Source organism: Propithecus coquereli, unplaced genomic scaffold, assembly GCF_000956105.1.
Source record: "Propithecus coquereli isolate 6110/MARCELLA unplaced genomic scaffold, Pcoq_1.0 Scaffold423, whole genome shotgun sequence".
In the NCBI taxonomy this organism is placed as follows: Eukaryota; Metazoa; Chordata; class Mammalia; order Primates; family Indriidae; genus Propithecus; species Propithecus coquereli.
The window spans coordinates 1,911,231-1,928,797 of record NW_012149986.1 but is presented as its reverse complement, the minus strand read 5'-3'; the positions used below and the strand labels follow the sequence as shown (position 1 = coordinate 1,928,797).

Here is a 17,567-nt window from a genome sequence, read left to right as displayed (position 1 = left end):
GGATTTGCTTATCCTGGATATTTTATACAAATGGAAGCTCGTAAAATGTGATCATTTGTGTTCAGCTTCCTTCACTTATATAGTATTTTCAAGGTTTGTCCATGTTGTAACACATCTTGATCCTTCATTCCTTTTTATTGTCAGGTAATATTCTGTTGTGTGTCTATACCGCAGTTTGGTTTTCCATTCGTCAGTTGATGGACATTTGGGCATTCTCACTTTTATTAATAATGCTGCTATGACTACTCATGAACAAGATTTTGTGTGAACATGTGTTTTCATTTCTCTTGGGCATGGTATGACCTAGGTATAAAATTGGTAGGTCATATGGTAGTTCTACGCTTAATTTGAGGAAGAGTCAAACTCTTTTCCAAGGTGGCTGCATCATTCCACATTCCTACCAGCAATGTATGAAGGTTCATGTTTTTCCACATCCTTGCAAACACTTTTTATTATCTGTCTTTTTGATTGCAGCCACCCTAGTGGGTATGACATTGTATCTCTTATGGTTTTGATTTGTATTTTCCTAATGGCTAAAGAGGTTGAACATCTTTTCATATCTTTACTGGCCATTCATATTCTTCTGATTGCTTTTTTGAACTCAATGTGGTTTTTAAAAATCAACCTTGCCAATGCATGTGGTTGGCGTTCATGTATTTTCATTGCACTATTCCATTGTGTGAGTATGTCATGATTTACTTATCCAGTCTGTCAACGGACATTTAGGTTGTTTACTTTTATTTTCCTACTAGAAATAATTCTTCTATGAACATCCTTTACATATCTTCCAGTATACTTTAAGTAATAATTCCCTCCTTTAGTATCAACTAAATAAATACCTAAATAGCAAAAATGGCCTTTGTAGACCATATCGAGAGGCATAACCAGGCCACATGGTAAATATAATCCAACCACTCACTACCATTATTTGTGTGCATGTGGTTGTGTTATAAATGCATGAGGCCTGCTAAAGGGAAGGGATACAATATATATTTCCTGAAAAAAGGGATAGATATATACATACATATGCATAAGCATAGATATAGAAAGTCATATATAAAAACTGGGAGATAATTGTGTCAGCCCTGTACAAGGAAGACCATGATAAGATCATCTTTTTCAATTTTAAGCCCTATAAACTAAACAGAAATGGATAAATCTGAAAAAACCTTGATTAGAACTATACAAATGACCTAAGGAAAGAAACCCTAGAAGAAAGGCTAAAGAGACTACACTCAGAAAGGCTAAAGGAAAAAAGAACTCTAAACCAGCATATCAGATTAGAAAGGGTTATTTTAAGAGTGGAAGTAAGTAAGTAGCTGTTCTTCATTACTCCTGGAGAGAACAAGAGAGAAATGGGCTTTCAATTCTAGAAGTAGGATTTTAGGTCGAATGTTGTTAAAAATTTCCTACCTCTAGTGTCCTGAGACACTTGCATGTAACCAAAGGGATTTGTGGACTCCTACTCTGGTATTTTTCAAAAGGTGGAGAGAAAATTTCTAAGATAAGTTAAAGTTAGCCCTGTTCACAGGCAAACTACATCAGTGACATCCAATCCCTTTGACCATGTCTTCCTTGGGAGTCTGTGTTTTAAAGGATTCTGCCTATCAAATAGCATTTGTTAAATAATATTCTCTCCAATGCCTTTAATAATTGGAGAGATAAAGAAATTTCTACCAGAACACAAGCCAAAGAAAACATGCACAAATATTTTCTAAATGTTTTCCAGAGAAAAATTAAAATCAATATACCTGTCTACTAATAGTAGAACTAATAAATCAAATAAGATATATTCATAGAAGAGAATATCTTACTGAAATAAGAAGGTGCCATTGATCTATCCAGCAACATGTATAATTTAAATTTATGTTGCATTAAAAAAAAGTTGTAGGATACATTCAGTAGGTTTCTATTTTTGTAAATTTTTAAAAATCAGTCAAAAAGCAATGTAATATATATTACTCACAAGTACATAAATGTATGCTAAAATATAAAAACATAACATAAAAATATAAAAATAATAGGTATTAAACTACTATAAAAAGCTGATTTTGAGGACATGGGGAAGGGAAAGAAGGCAAGAAAAGGTATGGAAGAAAAAGGCACTTTAATGTTATCTATAACGCTTATTTCTCTTGTTAAAAATACATCAAGCAGATACGGAAAATAATGCTGCTTAATAAATAATAATCATCAGAGTTAAAGATAGATACACAAGTGTTTGTTTTTTCTGTACTTTAAAAAATTCTTACGACAAATTATCAGAATCTTTGATTAATCCATTGCAACATAATAGATATTGGGATCTTTGGGGAAGTTCTGAAAGTCCCGATCTAGAGGGCTGATAGTGTTCCCGGGTGTCGGCCCTGGGCCCCCTTGTCTCTCAGGCTCTAGAGCAGGGAGGTAGCAGAGCAGCCTGCTAACCCTGGACTCAAAGAAAAGTCCCGCATCTTCGAGCCCAAGAGAAGCAAGGTGGTGAGGTCGGGGAGTGGCAAGGCCGCCCTACCGGCGGGGATGGTTTTCTACATAACCGCAAGCGGCCGGAAACCCACCCAGCCCCTGGAACCCAGCCCGACCCGCCGCAGTGGGCTACAGCCGCCACCGCTCTCCGCCGGGCCCGCACGGACAACTACGCGCCAATCCCAGCGGGCGGAGCCTCGCGGAGCTGCCCCCGGGGCCTGCCGGGAAATGTAGTGTGTGAAGCCGCGCCCACGCCGTTTCGCCGCTCGCTGGGCGCCGCAGGCGACTATAAGTTCCATCAGGCCCCGCGAGGTCTTGCTGGCCCGTCTGTTGCAGGGAGGGAGTGGGGCGAACTTGCTTGAAGGCGACCATGGAGGTTCAGTGGGTGGCGGGGTTCTCAGCAGGCAGGACTCGGTCCCCACTACTGGCGGCTGCAACTTTCTAGAGCCCGAGCTTCCCGAGCTAAAGACGCCTGCTTTCCACGTGGGCGCCTTGGGGAGCTGTGGCGTGGCCGGCTGCGCGGGCCGGGGACTTGTCGCTGAGGGAGCCGCGGGCACCCGCGCCGCCCGGGCGTGGAGAGGTCGCGGACTCGGACAGGGAGGATGCCGCAGTGGCCCGGGATCTCGGCTGCAGTCTGCAGGCGGCGGCCGAGCTGAGGGCGGTGTGCGGGTGAGTGCGGGGCTGAGGGTCTTTTGCAGTTTGGGACCACCCGGGGTGCCGTCTTGCTCCTGATGTCCTCTGGGATTCGTCCCTGGGAGGCGGGGGGCTGGGGTAGGAGGATCGCGCTTTCGAAGCTTTCAACCGGCTGGAGCCTTCCTGGGTCACCGGGAGGAGTCCCCGGACCCCGATGCACAGTTTATGCGGATTGGGGTAAAGGAACAAGACAGCTTCATCAAAGGCTAGTTTTTCTATTCGCTAATTTTACAAGTGCGTGTTAATAAAGACAAGCAATGGAATCTGGCAGACAGGAACTTAAACCAACGTAAAGATCACCACTAATATGACATATTAACATCATGAACCTCTTGATTTGATGTACTGAGAAGGACATTCTTATATTCTTGCCAGAAATGCTAAGTTTATTACAATCATGAGGAAACAGGGACCAAACCCAAATTGAAGGACACTGTACAAAATAACTGATTAGTGATCCCTGAACGTGTTAAGATCATGAAAGACAGGGAGACCACGAGGGAATATTAACAGACTCGAGTGGACTAAGGAAATATAACCGATGTCATGTGGGGTACTGGGTAGGAATCTGAAACAGAAAAAAAAGGCATTACATTAAAATTGTGTGAAATCTGAAAAATGTCTGTAGCTAATAATATTGTGTAAGTGTTAATTTCCTGTTCTTGATCCCTTTTTGGTGATCATGTAAGGTGTTATGTTAACTTAGGGGAAGCTGAATAAGAGATATGAAGGAACTCTTTGTACTATTTTTGCCACTTTAAGTCTTACATTAGTTCAAAATAAACAATTAAATATTAAAGAAGCCCAGTAAAGAATGCTGAACTTTGATTTTTCTTGTATTTACAACAGGGTTAGAAAGAAGTTCTTGGAACATCGGGAAGAAACCATTATGATAGATTGAGTCTGCAGACAAGAAACATTTCCTTATGAGATGGTAAGATTCTCATCTTTTTCACTCTTTTCTCATAAAACAGTACACTGTCATTGGCTGAGTGTTAGTGTAGACTGTGTGGTAGTTTGATGTTGGATATGCTTAGTTGGAAACAAGCTAGAGAACCTCCCCTGGGACTGGGAACTAGTGAGGAAAAAGGACACAGAGAACTCAAGTGACTGCGTATTTGCCTCTTTCCCATCTCTGCCTTTATATTTGCTCTCAGTTTGGTCTTGCTCTCAGTATTAGGCTAAATTTATGCCTTATCATCACCATATTTCTGGTCTTTTTGTTCTGCTCCTGATTTTGGTTCAACCACATTCTTAATTCTAATCCATGATCTCTTGTGTAAAACCCTAAGAAAAATTTAAGATGATGAGTGTTGAGGCATTAGGAGCTCGTAGACGTGATGGGTTCAGAACCTACTATGTGCCAGACAGTGAACAATGTACTGGGCACTGAATAATGCATAATGGCATCTGTCATCTCTCCCACTGATTTTATGTTTATTGTGGCAAAATTTATGTAACATAAAATTTACCATTTAACTCTTTTTAAGTGTTTAATTAAGTGGCATTAAGTACATTCACAATGCTGTGTAACCACCACTATTTCCAAAACTTTTTAATCTTCCCAAACAGAAATTCTCTACCCATTAAGCAATAACTCACCAGTATCCCCTCCTGCAGTCTCTAACCTCTATTACACTTTCTGTCTCTGTGAATTTACCTATTCTAGATACCTCATATAAGTGGAATCATACAATGTTTGTCCTTTTGTGTATGATTTCTTTTACTTAGTGTAATGTTTTAAAGGTTCATCCATGTTATGGCATTAGAACTTCATTCCTTTTTATGGCCCAATAGTAGTCTATTGTATAGATACAGCACATTTTGTTTATTCATTCGTCTATTGATGGACATTTGGTAGTTTCCACCTCTTGGCTATTGTGAATAATGCTGTCATTAAAATTGGTGTGCAAGTATCTGTTTGAGTCTTTGTTTTCAGTTATTTGTGTTATATGCCTAGGAGTGGAATTGCTGGGTCATACAGTTAATTCTATATTTAAAATTTTGAAGGGCTATCAAACTGTTCCATAGCAACTTTCCCCTCAGCAATGCATGAAGGTTCTAATTTCTGCATATCCTTGTCAACACTTATTTTCTGTTTTGCTTTTTTTAATGATAGCCATCCTAGTGGGTATGAAGTGGTATCTCATTGTGGTTTTGATTTGCATTTCCCTAATAAGTGATCATGCTGAATATCTTTTCATTTGATTTTTGGCCATTTGTATATTTTCTTTGAAAAAGGTCTACGTAAGTTTTTTGCTCATTTTTAAATTGGGTTGCTGGTCTCATTGTAAGAGTTCTTTGTATATTCTGAATATACAAAGACCCTTACCATACATATGATTTGAAAATATTTTCTCTTATTCTATGGGTTGTCTTTTTAGTTTCTTGATAATGTTCTTTGATGAACAAAAGTTTTTAAATTTGATGAAGTTGGATTTGTCTGTTTTTTTCTTTTGTCATCTGTGTTTTGGTGTCATACTTAAGAAAATGCCAAATCCAGTGTCATGAACATTTTCCCCTATGCTTTCTTCTATGAGTTTATACCTTAAGATAGGTTTAGGACTTTGATCCATTTTGAGTTAATTTTTATATATGAGATGGTTTGACTTCATTCTTTTGCATATAAATGTCTGTTTTTCCCAGACTGCCCTTTCCCTATTGAATGGTCCCAGCATGTTTGTCCAAACTCAATTGACCATGTAAGTTCCTCTGTTGTATTCCATTGGTCTATATATCCTTATCCTAGAACTGCACTGTTTTGATTGCTGTGGCTTCGTAGTAAATTTTAAAATCAGGAAATGTGAGTCCTCCAACTTTGTTCTTCTTTTTCAAGATTGTTTTGGCTATTCAGAATCTGTGAAAATTCTGTGTACATTTTAGGATAGGTTTTTCTATTTCTGGAAAAAACATGATTGGGATTTTGATGGGAATTGCATTGAATCTATAGATTACTTTGGAGAGTATTGACATCGTAACAATATTAAGTCTTCCAATCCATGAACAAGAGATGTCTTTCCATTTATTTAGGTCTTTAATTTTTTTCAGCAATATTTTCTCCTTACCCCCGCAACTGTATTTATTTCCTTAAATTTTAGTGTTTTAATTGTAGAGACAGGGTCTCACTATGTTGCCTAGGGTGGTCTTGAACTCCTGAACTTAAGCAATACTCCCTCCTCAGCCTCTCCAGTAGCTGAGACACTACACTGCAGGTACTCACCACTGTGCCCGGTTTGTTTTGTAGATTTTAGGTGGGCAAGACTTTCATCTCCTTGAATTTATCCCTAAGTATTTTCATATTTTTGATGTTGTTATAAGTGAAATTGTTTTCTTAATTTCTTTTTCAGATCGTTCATTGCTAGTGTATAGAAATACAATTCATTTTTCTGTGTTGATTTCGTATCTGCACCTTTGCTTAATTTGTTTATTAGCTCTAATTGTTTTTTGTGTGTGTGTGTGTGTGTGTGTTTGGATTCTTTAGGATTTTGTATGTATAAGAGCATGTCTTCTGCAAACAAAGATAACTTAATCTCTTCCTTTCCAATTTGATTGCCCTTCCTCTCTCTCTTGCCCTTCTTTTTTCCCTTCCTTCTTTTTTTCCTTTCTTCCTTCCTCCTTCTTTCCCTCTCCCCTCTTCACTCCCTCCTTATTCCCTTTCTTCCTGCTGTGTCTAGAACTTCCAGTACTATGTTGTGTAAGAGTGGCAAAAGTAGACATCCATATCTTGTTGCTGATACTAGGGGAAAAGTTTTCAGTCTTTCCCTGTTGAGCATGATGCCAGCTGTGGGTTTTTCGTATATGATCTTTGTCATGTTGAGGAAGTTCCCTTATGTTGGTAGTTTACTTAGTGTTTTTATCACAAAAGGGTGTTAGATTTTGCAATTACTTTTCTACATCAGTTGAGATATGATCTGTTTTTTTCCCCATCATTCTATTAGTGTAAATTATTGCATGCATTGATTGATTTGCTATTTTTTCTTTAAAGAGACAGTGTCTTGTTCTGTTTCCCAGGCTGGAGTACGGTGATATGATCTTAGTTCACTGTGACCTTGAACTCCTGGGCTTAAGTGATCCTCCTGCCTCTGCCTCCTGAGTAGGAGTAGCCAGCATAGCTGGGACAGGTGCATGCCATCATGCCTGGCTAATTTTGTTTATTTGTTTGTTTGTTTTTAGAGACAGGGTCTCAGTAGGTTGCCCAGGCTGATCTCAGACTCCTGGCCTCCATTGATCCTCCTGTTTTGGCCTCCAAAGTTCAGGGATTACAGACCTCAGCCAGCATGCCCAGCCTGATTTGCTAATGTTAAATTACCCTTGCATTCCAAGGATAAATCCCACTTGGTTGTGTTGTATAATCCTTTCAGTATGGTGCTTAATTTGGTTTGCCAATATTTGGTTGAGGATTATTGCATTCCTATTGATGAGGGATATTGGCCTGTAGTTTTCTTTTCTTGTGGTATCTTTTTCTGGCTGTGGTATTAGAATAATGCTGGCCTCATAGAATGAGTTAGGAAGTATTCACTCCTTTTCAGATTTTTTCAAAGAGTTTGAAAAACATTAGTGTTAATTTCTCTTTAAGTGTTTAGTAGAATTCACCAGTGAAGTCATGTCTTTGCTGGGAGGTTTTTTTTATTACTAATTCAGTCTCCTTACTTGTTATAGGTCTATTTAGGTGTTTTTTAATTTCTTCTTAAGTCAGTTTTGATAGTTTGTGTGTTTCCAGGAATTTGTCCTTTTTATCTGGGTTATCCAGTTTGTTGGCGTACAGTAGTTCATAGTTTTGTAATTCCTTTTTTTCTTTTGGAGACAGAGTCTCTGTTGTTGGGTAGGGTGCATTGTGTCATTGTAGCTCTCTGTAACCTCCAACTCCTAGGCTCAAGTGATTCTCCTGCCTCAGCCTCCTGAGTAGCTGGGGCTACAGGCACATGCCACCACCCCTGGCTAATTTTTTTTCTATTTATAGTAGAAATGGGTTGTCACCCTTGCTCAGGCTGGTCTCCAGCTCCTGAGCTCAAGCATTCTGCGTGCCTGGGCCTCCCAGAGTGCTAGGATTAAGAGGTGTGAGCCACCACACCCGGCTTTTGTAACACTTTTTATTTCTGTAAAATTAGTAGTAATGGCCTTACTTTTATTTCTGATTTTTTGGTAATTTGAGTCTTCTTTCTTTTTTCTTAATCAATGCAGCAAAAACTTGTCAAATTTGATAATGTTTTCAAAGAACCAACTTATGTTTTCATTGATTTATTGATATTGTTTTTCTATTGTTTTATTTATCTCCACTCTAATTTTTATTATTTCATTTTTTCTGCTAGCTTTAGGTTTAGTTTATTCCTAATTTTAGTTCCTAAATGAGATTTAGTTCCTGATTGAGATTGTTCTTCTTTTTTAATGTAGATATGTACAGTTATAAATTTCCTTCTTATCATTGCTTTGCTGCATCTCCTAAAGTTCATACGGTTGTGTTTTCGTTTTCATTTGTCTCAAAGTATTTTCTGATTTCACTTGTGTTTTTTTTTCTTTGACCCGTTTGTTGTCTTAGGTGTGCGTTTGACTGCCACATATTTCTGAATTTTCCAATTTTCCTTCTGTTATTGATTTCTAGTATTATTCACTTGTGATTAGAAAAGATACGTTTTATGATTTTGGTTTTTGAAAATTTAAGATTCGGTGGTCTGTCCTGGAGAATTGTCCATATGCACTTGAGAAGAGAAGAATCTATATTCAGCTATTGCTGGATGGAGAGTTCTGTATATATCTGTTAGGTCTAATTGTTTTATACTGCTGTGCAGGTCTTCTGTTTCCTTGTTAATCTGCTGTCTGGTTGTTCTACCCTCTATTGAAAGTGGAATATTAAAGTCTCCAACTGTTATTGTAGAACTGTCTGTTTCTTTCTTTGATTCTGTTTTTGCTTCATATATTTTAGGATTTTGTTGTTAGCTGCATATAAGTTTTGTAATGTATATCTGTATACATCTGTATTATGTATGTTGGGTGGTACTTTCATCAGTATATAATGTCCTTCTTTGTCTCTTATGACTTTTTTAAAAATTATTTTTTTAGAGACAGGGTCTTGCCGTGTTATCCAGGCTGGCCTCCACTGCTGGGCTCAAGCGATCCACCTGCCTCAGCTTCCCAAGTAGCTGGGACTATAGACACACATCACCATGCCTAGCTAATTTTTCTGTTTTTTGTAGAGATGGGGTCTCGCTGCTGCTCAGGCTGGTATGAAACTCCTGACCTCAAGTGATCCTCTCGTCTTGGCTTCCCGGATTGTAAGGATTACAGGTATGAGTCACCACACTCAGCCCTTTATTTCTTCTTATGACTTCAAGTGACCGTCTAGTGTCTTTCATTTCAGTCAGAAAAACTCTCTTTAGCATTTCTTATAGGTCAGGTCTACTGGTAATGAACTTCCTCAGCTTTTGTTTATCTGAAAATGTCTTAATTGCCCCTTCATTCCTGAAGGTTAGTTTTGTCAGATACAGAATTTTGGATTGATAGTTTTTTCTTTCATGGCTTTAAATATGTCATCCAAAAAATCAAAAGTAAAATTAAGAAAAAGCTGGGTATGGTAGTGTGTGCTTGTAGTCCCAGCTGCTTTAGAGGCTGAGGCGGGAAGATCACCTGAGCCCAGGAGTTCGAGGCCAGCCTGGGCTATGCAGCAAGACCCCCATCTCTAAATAAGTTAGTCTGTCATCCCACTGGTTTCTAGTCTCCATGGTTTCTGATGGAGAAATCTGCTGTTAATCTTACTGAGAAACTTGATTTTCTTTAGTAATTTGTGGTTTCCTTTAGCTCATTGAACACATTTTTTAAAATTGGTACATAATGATTATACAAATTTCTGGGGTACTCATTTAGCACATTTAAGACAGTTGATTTAATATCTTTTTTTGTTTGTTTAGTGTGCTTTTTTTATGTGTCTGTCTAGCTTTTGCCTGTAGGAACAATTAATTGACATCTTTGTGTAGTAATTTCAGTGTGGGGGCTTCCTCAGGCTTGGTTCCTGTCAAAATCTCATTTTCCTATGACTGTGCCATACTTTCCTCATTCATGTGTTTTGTAAGCTTTTGCTGAGAACATTCTGAGTATGTTTTTTCTTGTTGGAGGCTGAAGCTGCCTGTGACTGTTCCAAACTATTTTTGCAGCATGTGTATTACTTTCAGTGTAGTGGTCATTGACATATCTATTCCATTATCTTTGTAGTCAGTCGATGATCTGACAAAGATTTCTTTAAATATATGTCTCCATAAAAAAACAAAAAAAGTTCCTTTCTCTAAATCTTCTAATAGATGGTGCTGGGGGAAGCTACTACTGCTAGAAGGGTCAAAACCAAGACAGGCATCTGGGCCAGGCACTCAGGGCATCACCAGAGCAACCAAAACACAGAACCTCCAATTTTAGGAGGGACAGGGTCTCTACTGCCTGCCCTGGCACCAGTCAGCTGCTCCAGGAACTCAAGCTGTATCTCATCTGTGGTGGGGCTGAGGAATGTGGGGGGTGATAGTTGGTTACCTACGCTGCTTGCTTATAAAAGATCAGCAGCCTCTCCCTTCATCAAACACTCCCCGGTTGTTATAAGTGTCCCCTGTGGTTCCGGAGTTCCAAACCAGTGGACTCCAGTGTTGTCTTTCCAGCTTAATCATTGCTTATTTAGAGGGACTGAGCCACGGGCTTCCTACTCTGCCATTTTGTGTGACATCGCCCCTGCTTATTTTTAAAACATTTTACATCTTTACTTAACCAGTCCACCCTGGTGGCTCCTATTTTACAGTTATTAAACATATAAAAGGGAATATGATGTATTAGAGATATGATGATGTTGTGAGAAGCACAAGGGATTTAGAGCCAAACAGATCCGTATTTGCATTCTAACTCTCTAGTGTAAAGTAACTAGAAATGCCAGTGTTATGCCAACAATAGTTCCTGTTTGATTATCAATTGCTAAGCACTTAGTGCCAACTGTGTTATTCGATGCTTTATATACACATTCGCAGCAATAGTTTTGTAAAATAAATATTTTCTGGTATTTTTTTTCCTTACAGAAGATGAAACCAAACTTAGCGATGTTTCAACACTTTTCTTGAAGTAGAGTTAGGCATCAGACCCAGGGCTGTTGGACTCAAGCCCTTGCTGAGAGCCGTTGTTCCACACTGCCTCTTATCTGAGTTACAATGTCTGATTTCAAGGTTTCTTTCTCTTTCTTCAGAAGTCACTTGCCGTAGGAAAATACCCTGAGAATCCAGCAGTCCTGATTGAAGAAGGGCAGCTTATGCTGTCTGTGGATATCTTGTACCCGTTGTATTTCATAAGGTCAGTAGTGGTTTTTACTACTGGATTTCATGTATAATCTGAGTAACTTTTGTCAAGGGGTTTAGTGATTTGAGGAATCAGATTCCTATGCTTGTATTCAAAGTAAATGCAAGCGTATGCTACCTATCTGACGTCTTATTTTTTGAGCTGACGGTTTGTATTCTTGGGTTCTTTTAATAGGGAATATTAGAAATATGGTCAGATTTCAAACACTCTCTTGATCAACAGGATTAGTTATAATGTTGGAATGTATACCTGATTTCTGCACTAGCAGCTACTGAAAGTATATGTAAATCCACAATAATTCTAATTCTAATTCTATGAATTCTTGAGCCTTTTTTGTAGAGCAGTTGGCTAGTGGAAGAGTGGAGAGTAACCTTTGTTCATGAATTCAGAATACTTGGGAAATGACTGAACTAACTAAAGACAGGTCTTCTTTGATGAAAATATGGAAAGTTAACATGTTAGGGGTATCCAGGAATTTCTCACAAGAAGTCTGTCCTAGCCCAGAGGGAATATATTCTTGCTTCCCTAAATAGATGTGTCATAAACTCTGATGAAGTTTAATTGAAATATCGCTATACATAAATTGCACTTATGAACAAATGGTGTTTACGAAGCATCTGGAATGTAGTTGTGCTAATTATCTTGTTCAGTTAAGATCTCAAATTATGAGTAAGAAAAAAAAAATGAATCTTTGAGTTTCTCACCTGAGGTTAAGGTGTAAATTGCCTGACTTCAGTGAGGTAACTTTTAGTAAATTTTAAAAGACCATGCTGCTGGTGAAGTTTTATTCCCAAGGCTCTCAATGCCAACGTCAGTTTGGTAGCATCTTGATTACGTACTTTAGCTTCAACTAGAAAAGTTCTGTTGCCAAGTATCTCGATTGTACCGATGGGATTTTAGTTTATGGCAGTAACCAAGTGATGACACAGAGAGGCCAACGCCATTGAAGGAAGATATTTATTACATTTCTTGAGAGGGGAGTGCTTGCCACACAGGGCCACAGAGAAAAGCACTGTTCTTAGGCAGGAGGCTGAAAGGAGAGAGGGGATTGCATAGACCCCAGTTTTTACTGGGGTTTCTGTGGGAAAGGCCAGGCGGGGAAGAGTAAACAATTTAGGACTGGCTAGATTGAATAATTGCAGCAGGCTTTGGGGCGTAGGCTCTGTCCCTTGTTGCCTGGTACCTGGCCCAGGTTGATTTAGGTTGATGGGGTAGCAGGGGAAATACCTGCTTGGTGTGAGAGTTAGGTAAGAAGGTGGTTTCAGAGTATGGGCTCTGGATCATGGGGCAGATGGAAATAGTTTTGACTGCTAGTTTGGCCCTATAATTGATGGATGTGAAATAGACAAATACAGAAGCTAAGAAAACAGAACCAAGTTATGGGGACAATTTAAATTCAAGAAAATCACTAACTTAATTTAGATCTGGTTGTGACAGGATTTGTGGTTTTATTGATTTGTCTCTAAGTGGACACTTATTTATTTACTGTTTGACTTTTAGCACAAAGGACGGAAACCATACCAGACAATGCTGATGTTGGGCAGTCAAAAGTTCACAGAGCTGAGGGATTCAATTTGCTGTGTCGGTGACCTCCAGATTGGCGGAGAATTCAGCAACACCCCTGACCGAGCCCCTGAGCACATCAGCAAAGTAAGATGATATTCCTCCCATAGAACAAAAGGAAATAATGATAAGAAGCTGAGGGAATAATGATTACCCTAGCAGGCTCGTAAACATCCCAGTAAATGCTTCCTTCTCCCGTGCGATTCCATTAAGCTCCTACCCTCTTTCCTTCCCTATCATCATAACTTTTCCAAAGAGGAGGCTCTACTCTGTTTGATTTCCTCATCTTTCATTTGTTTCTAAATCATTCTATGGATACTCCCTCTTCCAGGGTAATAGTGACCACCTGATTGTGTAAACAATTAGTCACTTTCCCATTTTCATACAACTTGACCTGGCTGTAGCATTTCATTTTTTGCCGTTTGCTTGCTCTTGTTTCAAACTCTGTGGGAGCTTCAGTCTGCCATAATGGCCCCCAGCAAAAGGTTAGAGCAGACCGAGAGCCTCGGTAGTTCCCACCCTTTCTTCACCTTTCAGTGCCCGTGGAAGGACCTGTCAGTGTGAGGACCAGTCCCCAGCAGGGAGAGAGCGTATGAAGTTGGTCCCTGTTGGTGTTTCTCAGTGTGGTGCTCTTGAAAGGACAGAGAGACCCCTTGTACCGTTGGATGAGGATGGAAAGGAGCAAAGTGGTAGACTGGCTGCCTACGGAGTTTTCAGAAGGGATCGTTTACCCACCGAAGCAGAAGGGCCTTCATCCCTCTGGATTTCATCACAGGGCAGGGTTGAACTAATTCTGTTACAACTCTGGCAGAGAACCCCAGATTTATTGGCCCATTTGAGGAGAGGGGCAGCATTTCCTGTAGATAAGTAAGGAGATATTTGGAACAACTAGGGTGGAGACGGAGTTTGGTCAGTAACCAACATGATCTGATTTTTTTGCTGGTTCTTGTTTCACGAACCACATAAATGTTGGTCTAGCTCAGGTTTTATCTTAGTTCTTTCTTTTCTTCTTTGGCTGGCACGTAAGGGCTTCATAATGATGATTCCCAAATTAACTTTCCACACTACTCACCTTCTACCTTTACACCTTATACTTTGGCCACGGTGGGTTTGTGTACCTTCCTCAAGAGTACTATACTTTTTCATGCCTCTGGGTATTTGAATATGGTAGGAAACCGTTTCCCTCCCTCCATCCATCTGTTGCATTCATACTCAAATTATTAAATCCAGCTTAAAACTTACCCATTACATAAAATTTTTCCTGTCCTTTCTTTGCCCCCCTGGTGCCTTTGCATTTGTCCATTGCAGTGCACGTTATAACGTGCTGATCCTATTGGATAGGGGCTGACTGCCCCCAGGCAGCGTTCTAGTCTTTTTGGTGACTAGCATGGAGACTAGCATCATGGGTCACACGGAGATTACACTTGAGTGTTTTTTGAGTTACATTGAAAATGGTTTTAAGATATTTAGGTTTTTCAGGGTTTCCATCTCAGTGCTTTGGGAGCTAAGCACTAGGATAAAGAGAAAAAGTGTATTTTCAAAACTATAATATAGACCAGGAAATATGAGATTTATCTTTTCTTTAAAGGAGAAACAGCAATCTTCTGCAAAGTTTCTTAACCCTACCAAAAAACCATAAGGTATAACAGTAAATTACTAAGATCAATCTATGAAGAAAAACCTGAATTTACCCTCTTCATTCCAACTGTGTCATTGCTCAGAGCAGTTTTTTTGTTGTTGAGATACAGTCTCACTCTGTGGCTCTGGGTAGAGTGCAGTGGTGTCATTGTAGCTCTCTGGAATCTCAAACTCTTGGGCACAAGTGATCCTCCTGCCTCAGCCTCCCAAGTAGCTGGGACTATAGGCGTGTGCTGTGACCCCCTAGCTATTTTTTCTAATTTTTGTAGAGATGGGGTCTTACTCTTGCTCAGGCTGGTCTCAAACTCCTGAGCTCAGGCGATCCTCCCGCCTCTGCCTCCCAGAGTGCTAGGATTGTAGGCGTGAGAGACCGTGCCTGGCCCTCAAGCCATTTTAAGTCAGATTGGGGAATAATTCTTCTTACCTTCAGAAAACCCTGGAGAATGTTTTTAACAAGCCTTAGTCAATTTATTGTGTTTGTACGTAGATGCTGATGCCTTTAGAAGTTTTCTAAGCAGGGGCTAAATGACCTATAGTCCCATTTAAAAATATTTACACATTTACTGTTATGCTCTTTCTTCCTCTTCTGTCTACTGAAATAACCATGTACCACATGTATGCTACCTTTGGAATGAATTATCTCCGTTTTACAGGTACGAGAAAGAATGATTTCAGAGCACTGTCGTGAGTTGCCCAAGTTCGGTAAGCAGTGATGGGAGCTGTATTTAGACCCATGCCATTTCACCTTTGAAGCCCACATTCTTTCCTCTTTTCTATATTGCTGGCATTAAACTTGGCTTTAGATGTCTTTCTCTACCATTTTGTTTACGTGGCGAATAGGCACTGAGTGAAAAGTCGAGCGATGCTGTGATTAAAATATGCACGACAGCAAGATTCTAGTATCTTCGTTCAGAGATCTGTTTTGTTTGCTTCCTTGTTCTCCAGCTGTATTTTGGAAAGGTGAACACGTAGTTGAGATTTTGTTGATGCTAACAATTTTCTGGCCCTGGAAATATTTTTCTTTCATTGATTGGCATTTGTATTTTGTGTTGTTTAAGAAAAAACTAGTTTTGTTTTGGAAAATTTCAAACAGAGACTAGTATAATGAATGTTTAATGTACCTATTGGCTACCTTCAACATTTCTCAGCATTTTGGCAGAATTATTTTGTCTCTTCATCTCATGTCATTGTCACATCATTCGTAATTGAAAATACGTCCCTGAGTTCCAATGTTTTTATTGACAGGAATATATTTGGATGTATTCCACTGGCAATCACGGAACAAATGAGGGAGTTGCAGCTCTTAGAGCTAACGAAGTGAGAATCTTTATTCCAACCACTAAGCAGGGCTTTTGAATAAAATGCTTTCTTTGGTTAACTTTTTATGTGATAGGACTAGAGAGTTGGGCCAGTATATTTACATCTCTTTTAAAACCTTATGTCTAAAATGTAATATGTTTTGCTAACATTTGTTTTCTTGTGATTATAAGAGAATGGATTACGTTTTTTCAATAAAAGTAGAAAATCAGTGTCAGTGTTTTTTGATCTTTTTTCCAGTGGTGTTTTAATATCTGATCTATCTACTATTTGTACATTGCTCAGATTAGTTGATCTCTTTTGTCAATAATTTATTAAGGGTCTTGTCTTTTTTTAAATTAATTAATTTTTTAATAGAGATGGGGTATTGCTATGCTGCCCAGGCTGGAGTGCAGTGGCTATTCACAAACAAGATCATAGCATACTACAGTCTCAAACTCCTAGGCTCAAATGATCCCTCCAGTAGCTGGGCTACAGGTGCATGACACCACCATGCCTGTCTAAAAGTGGCATTTTAAATAGATGATGAAAAGATGGATTATTTAATAAATAGTTTTGAGATAACTTACAAGCCTCTGAAGGGAAAAGAAAATCTGATTCTATTTCTGCCACCTAATAACAGGATAAATTCCAAATGCATTAAAGTTTTAAGTTTTAAAAAAGAAAGGTCAGAATACCATAGAAGAAAGGAGAAACCATAGAAGGTAGAAGGCCTTTCTAATCGTGACATGAAACCCAGAAGCTATAAAAGGAAAGGTTGATAAATTCAATTACATTTTATAAAATGTGCATGGTAAAAAGTAAAACAAGCAAAGTCAAAAGACAAATATCAAATTGGGAGAAAAAGTATGTGTACTTATATCACAGACAAAAGGTTAAATCCCTGTAATGTATAAAGTTCCTAGAAGTCAATGAGAAAAAGAATCCAATGGAAAAATGCACAAAAAAAATATTGAGTTCACAGAAAAGAAAACATAAATTGCCCCTAAACATACATTAAGAAGCTCACTCATAATAAGAAAGGGGAAATTAAGCCAGTTTTCATCTATTAGATTGGCAGAGATCAAAGTTCAATAATTCACTGTTTTAGGAACAGGGTGGGGAAACAGGTCCTCTCATCCTTGGTGAGAGCGTAAATAGGTACAACCTCTATGAAGGGCAATTTGGTAACATTCATCAAATTTATAAATACCATACCCTTAGAATATATCATATTCTAAGATATATTCATATGTTGGTGATATGTATGCACAAAATTATTTATTGTGGCCCTATCTGTAATAGTAAAAGAGTGAAAGCAGTCTAAATGTCCATTAATATCCATCAGCATGAGGCCACTTAAAAATAGTATGGTACACTCATAAAATGGAATACTATAGAGCCATGCAACAGCATGAAGAAGTTCTTTTCAGACTGACTGATACGTAATGACCTCTAAAATCACTGAAGGAAAGAATACACGCATACATGCAAACCTCTCTGCAAAGATGCGCAAGAAACTGGTAACACCTGTTAGTGAAGAGGAATTGGGTGGCTGGGGGGGCAGGAGTGTGAAGGACACTTTCAGTATGTGTGTGTGT

General features: G+C 39.0%; 1 pseudogene; it reads left to right on the top strand.

Annotated features, from left to right (window-relative positions):
• The first annotated feature begins 852 nt into the window (after positions 1-852).
• LOC105817767 overlaps positions 853-17,567 on the top strand; it is a 25,035-nt pseudogene continuing 8,320 nt past the window's right edge.